Source organism: Molossus molossus, unplaced genomic scaffold, assembly GCF_014108415.1.
Source record: "Molossus molossus isolate mMolMol1 unplaced genomic scaffold, mMolMol1.p scaffold_m16_p_10, whole genome shotgun sequence".
Lineage (NCBI taxonomy): Eukaryota > Metazoa > Chordata > Mammalia > Chiroptera > Molossidae > Molossus > Molossus molossus.
This window is the reverse complement of record NW_023425345.1, coordinates 74,960,611-74,972,472: the sequence shown is the minus strand read 5'-3', so window position 1 is coordinate 74,972,472 and position 11,862 is coordinate 74,960,611.

The window sequence follows — 11,862 nt, the reverse complement described above, 5'->3', positions numbered from 1 at the left end:
GGTTCTGTTGCGAATGGTCCAGGGACTTGTGTGAAGTAGCTGCTGCTGAGTTTCTGGTTAGATTCACTCCCAGGCACTGTGATGAGCGTGTTCCCCACCCAACGTGTCTGCTGACCATTATCTCATGGGCTTTCCAGGGAAAGGATTCCCAAACCCAGTGAACCTGGAAGCTGTGTCTTAGCACAAGCTCACAGAGTGTCTCAGTAGTATGTTTACCTATAACCAAAAAGACTTCAGGCCCACCTGATGGGCAGCTAAACGAGCATTGTATACCCATTCAGATCCGCTCACCTTGAACTCTGCTCCTTTCGGGACCCTCCTAAAATGCAAGCTGTAGAAGCTGCGCTCTCCGTCCTACAAACCAGAGTGAGATGGAGGAAGAGTGAACTACTGAAAACGGTCACTGGAATAGGAACTTGGAGATTTCATAACTGCTTCAGGGGAGCGTTATCATCTCTGGAAGAACATAAAATTGAGGGTGCTGTCCACTGGGGTAGAGGTAAGGCTGGGGTGGGGGACTAAACTCAGTTCCACAAGTTGTAAAAATTCACCTAATTAGCAAAGGCTGAAAAACTCCACGCCACCTACTAACTCAGATCCTGTTTTATTTTTTTTTATCCTCACCTGAGGACATTTTTCCATTTTTTTGTTCAGATAGAGTGGGAGGGAGAGAGAAACATCAACATGAAAGGGACACATCGCTGCCTCCCGCATGACCCCAACCGGGGCTGGGGACAAACTGCAACTGAGGTGCAGTTCGATGCCCTTAGCGGGAACCGAACCCAGAGTCTCTCTGAACCACAGGCTGACGCTCTAACTGCTGAGCCAAACAGGCCAGGGCTCCTGTTTTATTTTTTAATAACTCCTCTGTAATCATTGCTGGTCCTTCTGCCATTCTACTTCCTTTCTATAAACTTCAGAGAATTCCAAGTGTTAGCCATAAGCAAGAGGTCTCAGTTGCCCTCCCCTTGATCCAGAAACTGAGGGGGAATCCCAAAAACACAGGACAGAAGAACTTATATTTCTAAGGACTCTGACATATTTGGTATTAGGCATGTAGCCCAAGGCCTGCTGCTCTAGTTGGCTTTAGCTGATATAACCAGGGATCTTGCAATGTGTGATTTTAAGAAGCACCCTTGAGCCCTGGCCTGTGTGGTTCAGTGGTTAGAGTGTCATTCCATACACAAAGGGATCACGGGTTCGATTCCTGGTCAAGGGCATGTACCTAGGTTGCAGGTTCAATCCCTGGCCCTGTTTGGGGCTTGTGTGGGAGGCCACAGATCGATGTGCCTCACATCAGTGTTTCTCTCCCCCTCCCTCCCTCTCTTCCAGTCTCTATTCTCTCAAAAAATCAATGGAGCCTGGCCAGTGTGGCTCAGTGGTTGAGCACTGACCCATGCACCAAGAGGTCACCGGTTCAATTCTGGGTCAGGGCACATGCCTAGCTTGTGGGCCCAATCCCTAGTGGGGGCATGCAGGAGGCAGCCAATGGATATTCTTTCTCACTGATGTTTCTATGTCTCTCTTCTTTCTCTAACATCAATAAAGAAAAAAATCAATGGAAAACATATCCTTGGGTAAGTATTAACAAGAAAAGAAAGAAGAAAGAAGAAAGCACCTTTGATCTAGTTCATCACTTCAAGTAATAAACATTTCTAGAAAACTAGAGGACAAGGCACAAATTCTCCCATTCCAGAAGGGTCCCTATTCTTCCAACTTTCTCAAGTTCAGGATACATAAGAGAGGAAGTGTTGCTCTACACATTAACCAGGTGGGGAACATCTGGCCCACGGGCCACATAAGGCCCTCGAAATCGATACCAGCTAACATCACACCCCTCACCAAGTTAGCCTGACCAAATACAGCAGGCTAATTTAAGTTGATAATTTTGTATGGCCTGTGAATGATGTTATAAATATCCAAATGGCCCTTGCCAGAAGAAAGATTCCCCACCTTGCTTAAATACAAGATGAGACCATTCAATATATTGTTGCTCTTATATATACAAAGATTAATTAAACAAATGTACTGTTATTTCTCAAACAGCTGGCCTTCCACATTGACACATACATGATGCATATGGGTACACTGTAACTTGTGTTTACAAGTACTGCCCTCTTGGAATGTAGCTTTATTCCAAATGTGCTGTAATTAAGTGGGTGTACCAACACAGTTGTCTAGCCAACAGCCATTTCCCCCCTTCCCTATATACAGAAAACCCCAGAGCATTCCTTGTAACAGTTTGTCAACTCCAAGGGATTAATCACGATCATCTTTGCTAGACAGTCACTTTCCCAGCCTCCCCTGCAACTGGCTCTGTGACTCAGCTATGGTCAACAAGATATAAGAAGTCAGCTGGGGACTGGAGTATCAACAGAAGAGAGTCCTCATTGCCCCCTTCCTTTCTGCTTCAGCAGAAGTAGCAGAAGCTCCAGCAGCCTTTAAAGCCTCAAGGTCACCAATATAAAGAGGAAGAGTTGACATGATTACAGGAGTATGTACATATTTTATAAATTAGCATCATAATATAACCTGTTTTTTTCATTTAACACATAAGATTTTTTTTTTCTTACCCTCACCCAAGGACTTTTTTTTTTTTGCATTTATCTTCAAGATAGAGCTGAGGGAGGGAGGGAGGGAGGGAGGGAGAGAGAGAGAGAAACATCGATGTGAGAGAGACACATCAACTGGCTGCCACCCACACAACCCCAACAGGAGCCGGGGACAAACTGCAACCGAGGTACATGCCTTTAGCGGGAACCAAACCCGGGTCTTTCTGGTCCAAGGGCCAATGCTCTAACCGCTGAGCCAAACTGGCCAGGGCAACACATAAGCATTTTTACACTTCATTAAATATTCTTTGAAAATATAATTTATAATGGTTGTGTATAATACCATATAATGACTGCACCATAATTTAACTGATTCTTTTTTTAAAAAATATTTTTTTATATGTGTTTTTATTGATTTTTTTTTTTTTTTAAAGAGGAAGGGAGAGAAAAAGAAAAGAAAAGAAAGAGGAAGGGAGCCCTGGCCAGTTTGGCTCAGCGGTTAGAGCGTCGGCCTGCGGTCCAGAGAGACCCGGGTTTGGTTTCTCTAAGGGCATGTACTTCAGTTGCAGTTTGTCCCCGGCCCTGGTTGGGTTGTGTGGATGGCAACCACTCGATGTGTCTTTCTCATTGATCTTTCTCTCTTTCTCTCTTTCTCTCTCTCTCTCCCCCACTCTATCTGAACAAAAAATGGAAGAATGTCCTCGGGTGAGGATAAAAAAAAATAGAAAAAAAAAGAAAGAGGAAGGGAGAGAGAGATAGAAACAACCATGTGAGAGCCACATCAATCGGCTGGCTCCTGCACGCCCCCTACTGGGGATTGAGCCCACAACCCAGGCACGTGCCCTGATGGGAATCAACCCAGGACCTCTCAATCCATGGGACGATGCTCAATCCACTGAGCCACACTAGCTGGGCAAATATAACTGATTCTTTATTGTCAGAAATAAAAGTACTTCCTGCCCTGGCCAGGTAGCTCAGCTGACTGGGCATTGTCCTTCTGCACCACGGTTGTGGGTCCCATTGATCCCGTCAGAGCACATACAAGAATCTATCAACGAATACATAAATGAGTAGAAAAACGAATTGATGTCTCTCTCACCCCACACCCCAAAATCAACAAATACTTTTTTTAAAAACAAAAGAAAGGTGGCGGCATAGGTAAACATGGTATCGCCTCTTCCCACAACCACATCAAAATGACAACTCAACTACAGAACAACCATCATTCAGAACCGCCTGGAATCGAGCTGAATGGAAGTCCTACAGCTATGAAATTAAAGAAGCCACATCAAGACTGGTAGGAGGGGCAGAGGCTCAGACATGTTGGTCCCACACCCATGTATGGTAGATAAAAATAAGGAGGATACCTCAGCTGGGAAGGTCCTCCCTGAAGAGTGAGGGGTCCTCCTCCCACACCAGGCCCCCCAACTCAGGGTTCCAGTACCAGGAAGAGAAGTCCCCATCACTTCTGGCTGTAAAAACCAGTGGGAATTACCTGGCCATTGTGGCTCAGTGGTTGAGCATCAACCCATGCACCAAGAGGTCACTGGTTCAATTCCGAGTCAGGGCACATGCCCAGGTTGTGGGCCCAACCTCCAGTGGGGGGCATGTAGGAGGTGGCCAATCAATGTTCTCTCTCATCAATATTTCTATCTCTCTCTCTCAAATCAATAAAGAAGAAGAAGAAAAAAAACCCAGCAGGAACTGAGGCTGAGGGAGGCTGTGGCTGCTGGAGTTCCAGGCAGCACGTCTGGAAGGTCCTGCACACAGACTTACTCAGACCTGCTCCCTCCAGGCTCCAGCACTGGGGAGGCAGTTTGAAAGGCACCAGAGACATATGGGGAAGAACTGAGTTGTTTGGCATTGGGGCGAGAGCTGGAGGGGCAGCTTTCTCCCCGACAGATGTGCTGATCTGGTGGAGGCTGTTGTTCCTTTGGTGAGCCCTTCCCCCAAAGGGCAGTCAGATGTGTGCTCTATCTGGGACTCCTGTAAACTTGCTCACACTGTTTGCACCGCCCTGGTGACACCCTGAGGCCCTGCCCCACCCAACTTTTAGGCCCACCTAAGCTGTTTCCAGTGGCTTTACCATAGCATTGGCCTGTCTTGGTTCTTGCTTCAGATTTGCCTAAATTCTCTCAAACAAACAGCATCTGGTCTTAGCGAGCCCCATACCTCTAGCTAAGTGGCCCTAGGCCTGGCACTAGAAGCAGTCAGCCTTGGTTCATAGCTTGGCTTTGCCTGGGGACCTCCAAGGCCAGCACAAGAAGCAGCCATCTGCAGATCACTTTGTAGCTTATGCCGGGTGGCCCCAAGTAGAACATAGGCAGAGTCTGACCTTGCCCCAGAGCCAGCACACCCAGTGGACAGCTTCAGACCATATTGAAACACCACCATCCAACCACCTGCACAAGTGACACACTCAAGGAGTGGACTCAATGGGTACCAGAGCCCTGACGAAGTAATTCTTGCTCTGTGTGCTGGGTTCCTACACAGCTGATCCTCCAAGGTAGTCAGTCTGTGGTCAGTGGGCACAGGCAGTTCTTATAGCTGATCAGCCTGAGTAAATCCCTCCCATTGATGTGCCAACAGCAAGCAAGACTCAATTACAACAGAAGGGTGTACAGTCCACACTAGGGGTGCACCTCGAGGGCCCAGCTTGGGTGACCAGAGAGGCTGTGCCACTGGACCCTACAGGACACCAACTATAATAGGCCACCCTAGGAAACCTAGAAGATATAACAACTCTACCTAATGCATAGAAACAAACACAGGGAGGCAGCCAAAATGAGGAGACAAAGAACAGAACAAAACCAGAAAATAACTAAACGAAACGGAGATTCCTGGTCAGGGCACATGCCCAGGTTGTGGGTCTGATCCCCGGTAGGGGGCATGCAGAAGGCAACCAATAGATGTTTTCTCTCACCGATGTTTCTATCTCTCTCTCCCTTTCCCTTCCTCTCTCTCTAAAAATCAATACAGAAAAAAAGAGTAATTTTCAGGAAATCAATAGTCAAGTAGGTGAAGCTATGAAACAAATCATCAATTTGGAATATAAGGAAGCAAAAAACACCCAATCAGAACAAAGAATCCAAAATATTGAGGATAGTGTAAGAAGCCTACGGAACAACTTCAACCATACCAACATTTGCATCATGGAGGTGCCAGAAGAAGAGAGAACAAGAAATTGAAAACCTATTTGAAAAAACAACAGAGCCCGACTGGTGTGGCTCCGTGGTTGAGTGTCGACCTATGCACCAAGAAGTCACCGGTTCGATTCCTGGTCAGGGCAAATGCCCAGGTTGTGGGCCCAATCACCAGTTGGGGGCATGCAGGAGGCAACCAATCGATGTTCTCTCTCATGGATGTTTCCATCTCTCTCTCTTCTCCCTTCCTCTATTTCTAAAATCAATAAAGAGCCCTGGCCAGTTTGGCTCAGCAGTTAGAGGGTTGGCCTGCGGACCAGGGAGTCCTGGGTTCGGTTCCCACTAAGGGCACGTACCTCAGTTGCAGTTCGTCCCCAGCCCCGGTTGAGGTTGTGCAAGTGGCAACTACTCAATGTGTCTCTCTCATGTCGATGTTTCTCTCTTTCTCTTCCTTCCTCTCTCCCTCCTGCTCTATCTGAAGATAAATACAAAAATATCCTCGGGTGAGGATTTAAAATAAACAAACAAACAAACAAATTAATTAATTAATTAAAATAATTCTTGCCTGGCAGGTGTGGCTCAATGGTTGAGCATCGATCCTGCACCAAGAGGTCGCCGTTTTGATTCCTGTCAGGGCACATGCCCAGGTTGTGGGCCCAATCCACAGTGAGGGACATGCAGGAAGCAGCCAATAGATGTTCTCTCTCACTGATGTTTCTCTCTCTCTCTCTCTCTCCCTCTCCCTTCCTTTCTCTCTAAAGTCAATAAAGAAAAAAAAATTTTTTTTAATAAAATAAAATAATTCTTGCCACGCTGGCTGGTTTGGTTCGGTGGTTAGAGTGTTGGCCTGCAGACCGAAGTGTCGCAGGTTCGATTCTGGTCAAGGGTGCATACCTTGGTTGCAGGTTCAATCTCTGGCCCTGGCCAGGGTCGTGAGGCAACCAATTGATGTGTCTTTCTCAGATCAGTGTTTCTTTCTCTCCCTCTCCCTCTGCCTCTCCCAACTCTGTCTGAAAAGTAGATGGAAAAATGTCCTCGGGTAAGGATTTAAAAAGAAAAGAAAAGAATCAACCAATGAATGCATAAATAAGTGGGACAACAAATTGAGGTTTCTTGATCTCTCTCTCAAAACAATCAATAAAAAGTTTTTTAAAGTCAAGAAGTGTTGCCCTGGCCGGTTTGGCTCAGCGGTTAGAGCGTCGGCCTGCGGTCCGGAGAGACCCGGGTTCAGTTCCCGCTAAGGGCACGTACCTTGGTTGCAGTTTGTCCCCGGCCCTGGTTGGGTCGTGTAGGTGGCAACCACTCGATGTGTCGCTTTCACGTCGATGTTTCTCTCTCTCTTTCTCCCTCTCCCTCTATCTGAACAAAATATCGAAAAATGTCCTCGGGTGAGGATAAAAAAAAAAAAAAAAAAAAAAAGAAGTGTTGCCCTGGCTCAGCAGTAGAGCATCGGTCAGTGGATCAATGAATCGTGGGTTAGATTCCAGCAAAGGGCACATACTTCAGCTGTGGTTCGTCCCCGGCTCTGGTTGGGGTTGTGCGGGAGGCAGCCACTCTATGTGTCCCTTTCACATCGATGTTTCTCTCTTTCTCTCTCTTCCTCTCTCGCCCTCCCATTCTATCTGAACAAAAATGGAGAAAAAGTTCTCAGGTGAGGATAAAAAAAAAGTCAAGAAGTGTTGCCCTGGCCAGTTTGGCTCAGCGGTTAGAGCATCAGCCTGCAGTCCAGAGAGACCTGGATTCAGTTCCCGCTAAGGGCACGCACCTCGGTTGCAGTTTGTCCCCGGCCCTGGTTGGGTCGTGCGGGAGGCAGCCATTCGATGTGTCCCTTTCACGTCGATGTTTCTCTCTCTCTGTCTGTTCCTCTCTCTCCCTCCCACTCTATCTGAACAAAAAATAGAAAATTGTCCTTGGGTTAGGGAAAAAAAAAAAAGAAGTGTTGGTGAAGATGTGAAAAAAAGGGAATCTTTGTGTATTATTGGTGAGAATGTAAATTGGTACAGCAACTATGGAAACCTGTATGGCGTTTCCTCAAGAAATTAAAAATAGAACTACCATGTGATCCAACAATTCCACTTCTGGGTACTCGCCCAAAGAAAATGAAAACACTATAATTTTAAAAGACATCTGTACTCCCATGTTTACTGCAGGATTATTTACAATAGCCAAGACAGAAGCAACCTAAGTGTTCGTTAATGAATGGATAAAAATGTGTATATATACACACACATACACACAAACTGTAATGCTATTCAGCCATTAAAAAAGGAAATCTTGCCCTGGTCGGTTTGGCTCAGTGGTTAGAGAGTCAGCCTGCAGTCCAGAGAGACCCGGGTTTGGTTCCCGCTAAGGGCATGTACCTCAGTTGCAATTTGTCCCCGGCCCTGGTTGGTCGTGCGGGTGGCAGCCACTCGATGTGTCCCTTTCACATCGATGTTTCGCTCTCTCTCCCTTCCTCTCTCTCCCTCCCACTCTACCTGAACAAAAAAAATGGAAAAATATCCTTGGGTGAGGATAAAAAAAAAGAAAAGAAAAAGGAAATCTTGTCATTTGGACCACATGGCTGGACCTTGAGGGCATTATGCTAAGTAAAATAAGTCAGATGGAGAAAGACAAATAGCTTATGATCTCACTTATATATAGAATCTTTCTTCTATATAAATTTTTTTATTGACTGATTTTAGAGAGAAGAGAAGGGAGAAAGAAACATTGATTTGTTGCTCCACCCATCCATGTACTCACTGGTTGATTCTTTCTTATTTATTTATTTATTTATTTATTTATTTATTTATTTATTTTAGAGGACATTTACTAAAGCTGGGAACAGTGAAACAACGAAAGGCCTAGGACAGAAGAAGCAACAGGAAAGGAACTAGGCAGAGAAATGAGCCTAGGCTGGGTTGCTTTGGCTCACTAAGAAATCAGAGAAAAGGGGGCCTTGAGGACAGGGTCAGGGGGTTAACTCAGGACAAGCTACCTCTGCCCATTGCTCCCTAGTTGCAAGTCTCATGGGGTCCCTTAGAGTTTAGGAGATAAGCCTGTGGGGGAAGGAGAGGGGGAACTAAAGGCTCGGGCATGCTCCTGGGAGAGTGCAAGTCACTGGATGATTCTTGCATGTGCCCCAACCTGGAATTGAACCCTCAACCTTGGTATATCGGGACAATGCTCCATCCAACTGAGCTACTTGGCCAGGGCTATATATAGAATCTTTAAAAAAAATTTGCCCTGCCATGCCCAGTTTGGCTCAGCAGTTAGAGTGTTGGCCCATGGACTGAAGGGTTGTGGGTTCGATTCCCGTCAAGGGCATGTACCTGGGTTGCAGGTTCAATCCCTGACCCTGGTTGGGGTTGTGTGAGAGGCAACTGATTGATGTGTCTCTCTCACATTGATGTTTCTCTCTCTACCCCCCCCACCTCCCGTCCATTCTCCACTTTTTCTAAAAAAAAATCAATGAAAAAAATATCCTCTCGTGAGGATTAACAAAAACAACAAAGAAGTCCTGGGAATGTAATGTACAGCATGGTGACAACAGTTAATAATACTACATTGCACATTTGAAAATTGCTGAGACTCGATTTTAAAAGTTCTCACAAGAAAAAAATTGTAACTACATAAGGTGATGGATACTAACTAGATTTACTGCAGTGATCTTTTCACAATGTGGTGATCATTTTGCAATAAATATCAAATTGTTATGTTGTACACCTGAAACTAAAATGTCAATTATACCTCAATTGGGAAAAAAATGAACTAGGAAGAGGATGGAGAAAAATGTGTATGTGGGTATGTGTATTTATACATAGATAAATATATTTAAATTTTTTTCCTTTATTGATTTTTTTTACATTTTTTATCTTTATTGTTGTATGTATTACAGATGTTCCTCATTTTTCCCCCATTGACCTCCTCCTCCCCACTCCCACCCCACCCCCCTCCTGCCTTTCCCCACACTGTTGTCTGTGTCCATTGGTTATGCATATATGCATATAAGTTCTTTGGTTTATTTCTTCCTATCCCCTAACCCCCCTTCCCTTTGAGGCTTGTCAGTCTAGCAACTAATTTGTACTTTTTTTTTTTATCCTCACCCTAGGACATTTTTCGATATTTTGTTCAGATAGAGTGGGAGGAGGGGAAGAGAGAGAGAGAAACATCGATGTGAAAGGGACACATTGAGTGGTTACCACCCACACGACCCAACCAGGGCTGGGGACAAACCGCAACCAAGGTTTGCGCCCTTAGCGGGAACCAAACCCGGGTCCCTCTGGACCGCAAGCTGACGCTCTAACCGCTGAGCCAAACTGGCCAGGGCGGAAACTCTTTTATTTTTTTATCCTCACCCAAGGACATTTTTTCATCTTTTGTTCAGATAGAGTGGGAGGGAGAGAGAGGAAGAGTGAGAGAGAGAGAGAAACATCGATGTGAGAGAGACACATTGACTGGTTGCCACTCACACAACCCCAACCAGGGCCGGGGACAAACTGGAACCAAGGTACGTGCCCTTAGCGGGAACCGAACCCGGGTCTCTCTGGTCCGCGGGCCGACACTCTAACCACCGAGAAACTGGCCAGGGCTAGAGATAAATACATTTAAAAAAAATTTTAATTCCTCACCCAAGAACATTCCTCCGTTTATCTTCAGATAGAGTGGGAGGGAGAAAGAGAGAAAGATCGAAGTGAGAAAGACACATCAAATGGTTGTCTCCTGCATGAGCCTGGCCAGGCCCGAACTGCAACCGAGGTCCATGCCCCTGACCAGAATCGAACCCGCAACTCTTTGGTCCAAGGGCCAGTGTTCTAACCACTAAGCCAAACTGACCAGAGCCACACAAATTTATTTATTTATTTTTAAAATATGTTTTTATTGCCCTGGCCGGTTTGGCTCAGCGGTTAGAGCGTCGGCCTGCGGTCCGGAGAGACCCGGGTTCGGTTCCCGATAAGGGCACGTACTTCGGTTGCAGTTTGTCCCCGGCCCTGGTTGGTCGTGCGGGTGGCAGCCACTCGATGTGTCCCTTTCACGTCGATGTTTCTCTCTCTCTCTCTCTCTCTCTCTCTCTCTCTCTCTCTCTCTCTTCCTCTCTCTCCCTCCCACTCTATCTGTACAAAAAATAAAAAAATATCCTCGGGTGAGGATAAAAAAAAAAAAAAAAAAGAAAGAAAGAAAATATGTTTTTATTGATTAAAAAAAATTTTTTTTTTCCTTTATTGATTTTAGAGAGCAGAAGTGAGAGGGAGAGAGAGATAGAAACATCAATGAGCCCTGGCCAGTTTGGCTCAACGGTTGGAGCATCAGCCTGTGGACCAGAGAGTCCTGGGTTCGGTTCCCACTAGGGGCACGTACCAAAAAGAAAAAAAAAAAAAAAAAAATCAATGAGAGCCCCGGCCTATCTGGCTCAGCAGTTGGAGCATCAGCCTGTGGACCAGAGAGTCCCAGGTTCGGTTCCTGCTAGGGGCACATACCAAAAATAAAAAAGAATATAAAAAGAAACATCAATGAGAGGGAACAACTATAGGCCGCCTCCTGCATGCCCCCCACTGGGGACCGAGCCCACAATCTGGGCATGTGTCCTGACCGGAAATCAAACCAGCGACCTCTTGGTGCATGGGTCAAAGCTCAACCACTGAGCCACACCAGCCAGACTTTATTGTTTTTTTTAGAGAGAAACATTGATCGAATACCTCCTGTATGCCCCCACTGAGGATGGAGCCCAGTCTAGGCATATGCCCTGACCGGGAATCGAACCAGGACCTCTCAGTCCATGGGATGATGCTCAGTCCACTGAGCCACACCGGCTGGGCACGTACACACAAATTTATATCAAACACATCTGTGTGCATATGCCTAGGATACACAGGGACCTGGTAGCTTTGGTTGCCTCTAGGAAGAGGGGTGGGAATTACTTTCCATTGTATAGCTTTTATTTTTTTTATTTTTTATCCTCACCCGAGGACATTTTTTCCATTTTTTGTTCAGATAGAGTGGGAGGGAGAGAGAGGAAGAGAGAGAGAGAGAGAGACATCGACATGAAAGGGACACATCGAGTGGTTGCCACCCACAGGACCAACCAGGGCCGGGGACAAACTGCAACCGAGGTACATGCCCTTAGCGGGAACGAACCCGGGTCTCTACGGACCGCAGGCCGACGCTCTAGCCACTGAGCCAAACGGGCC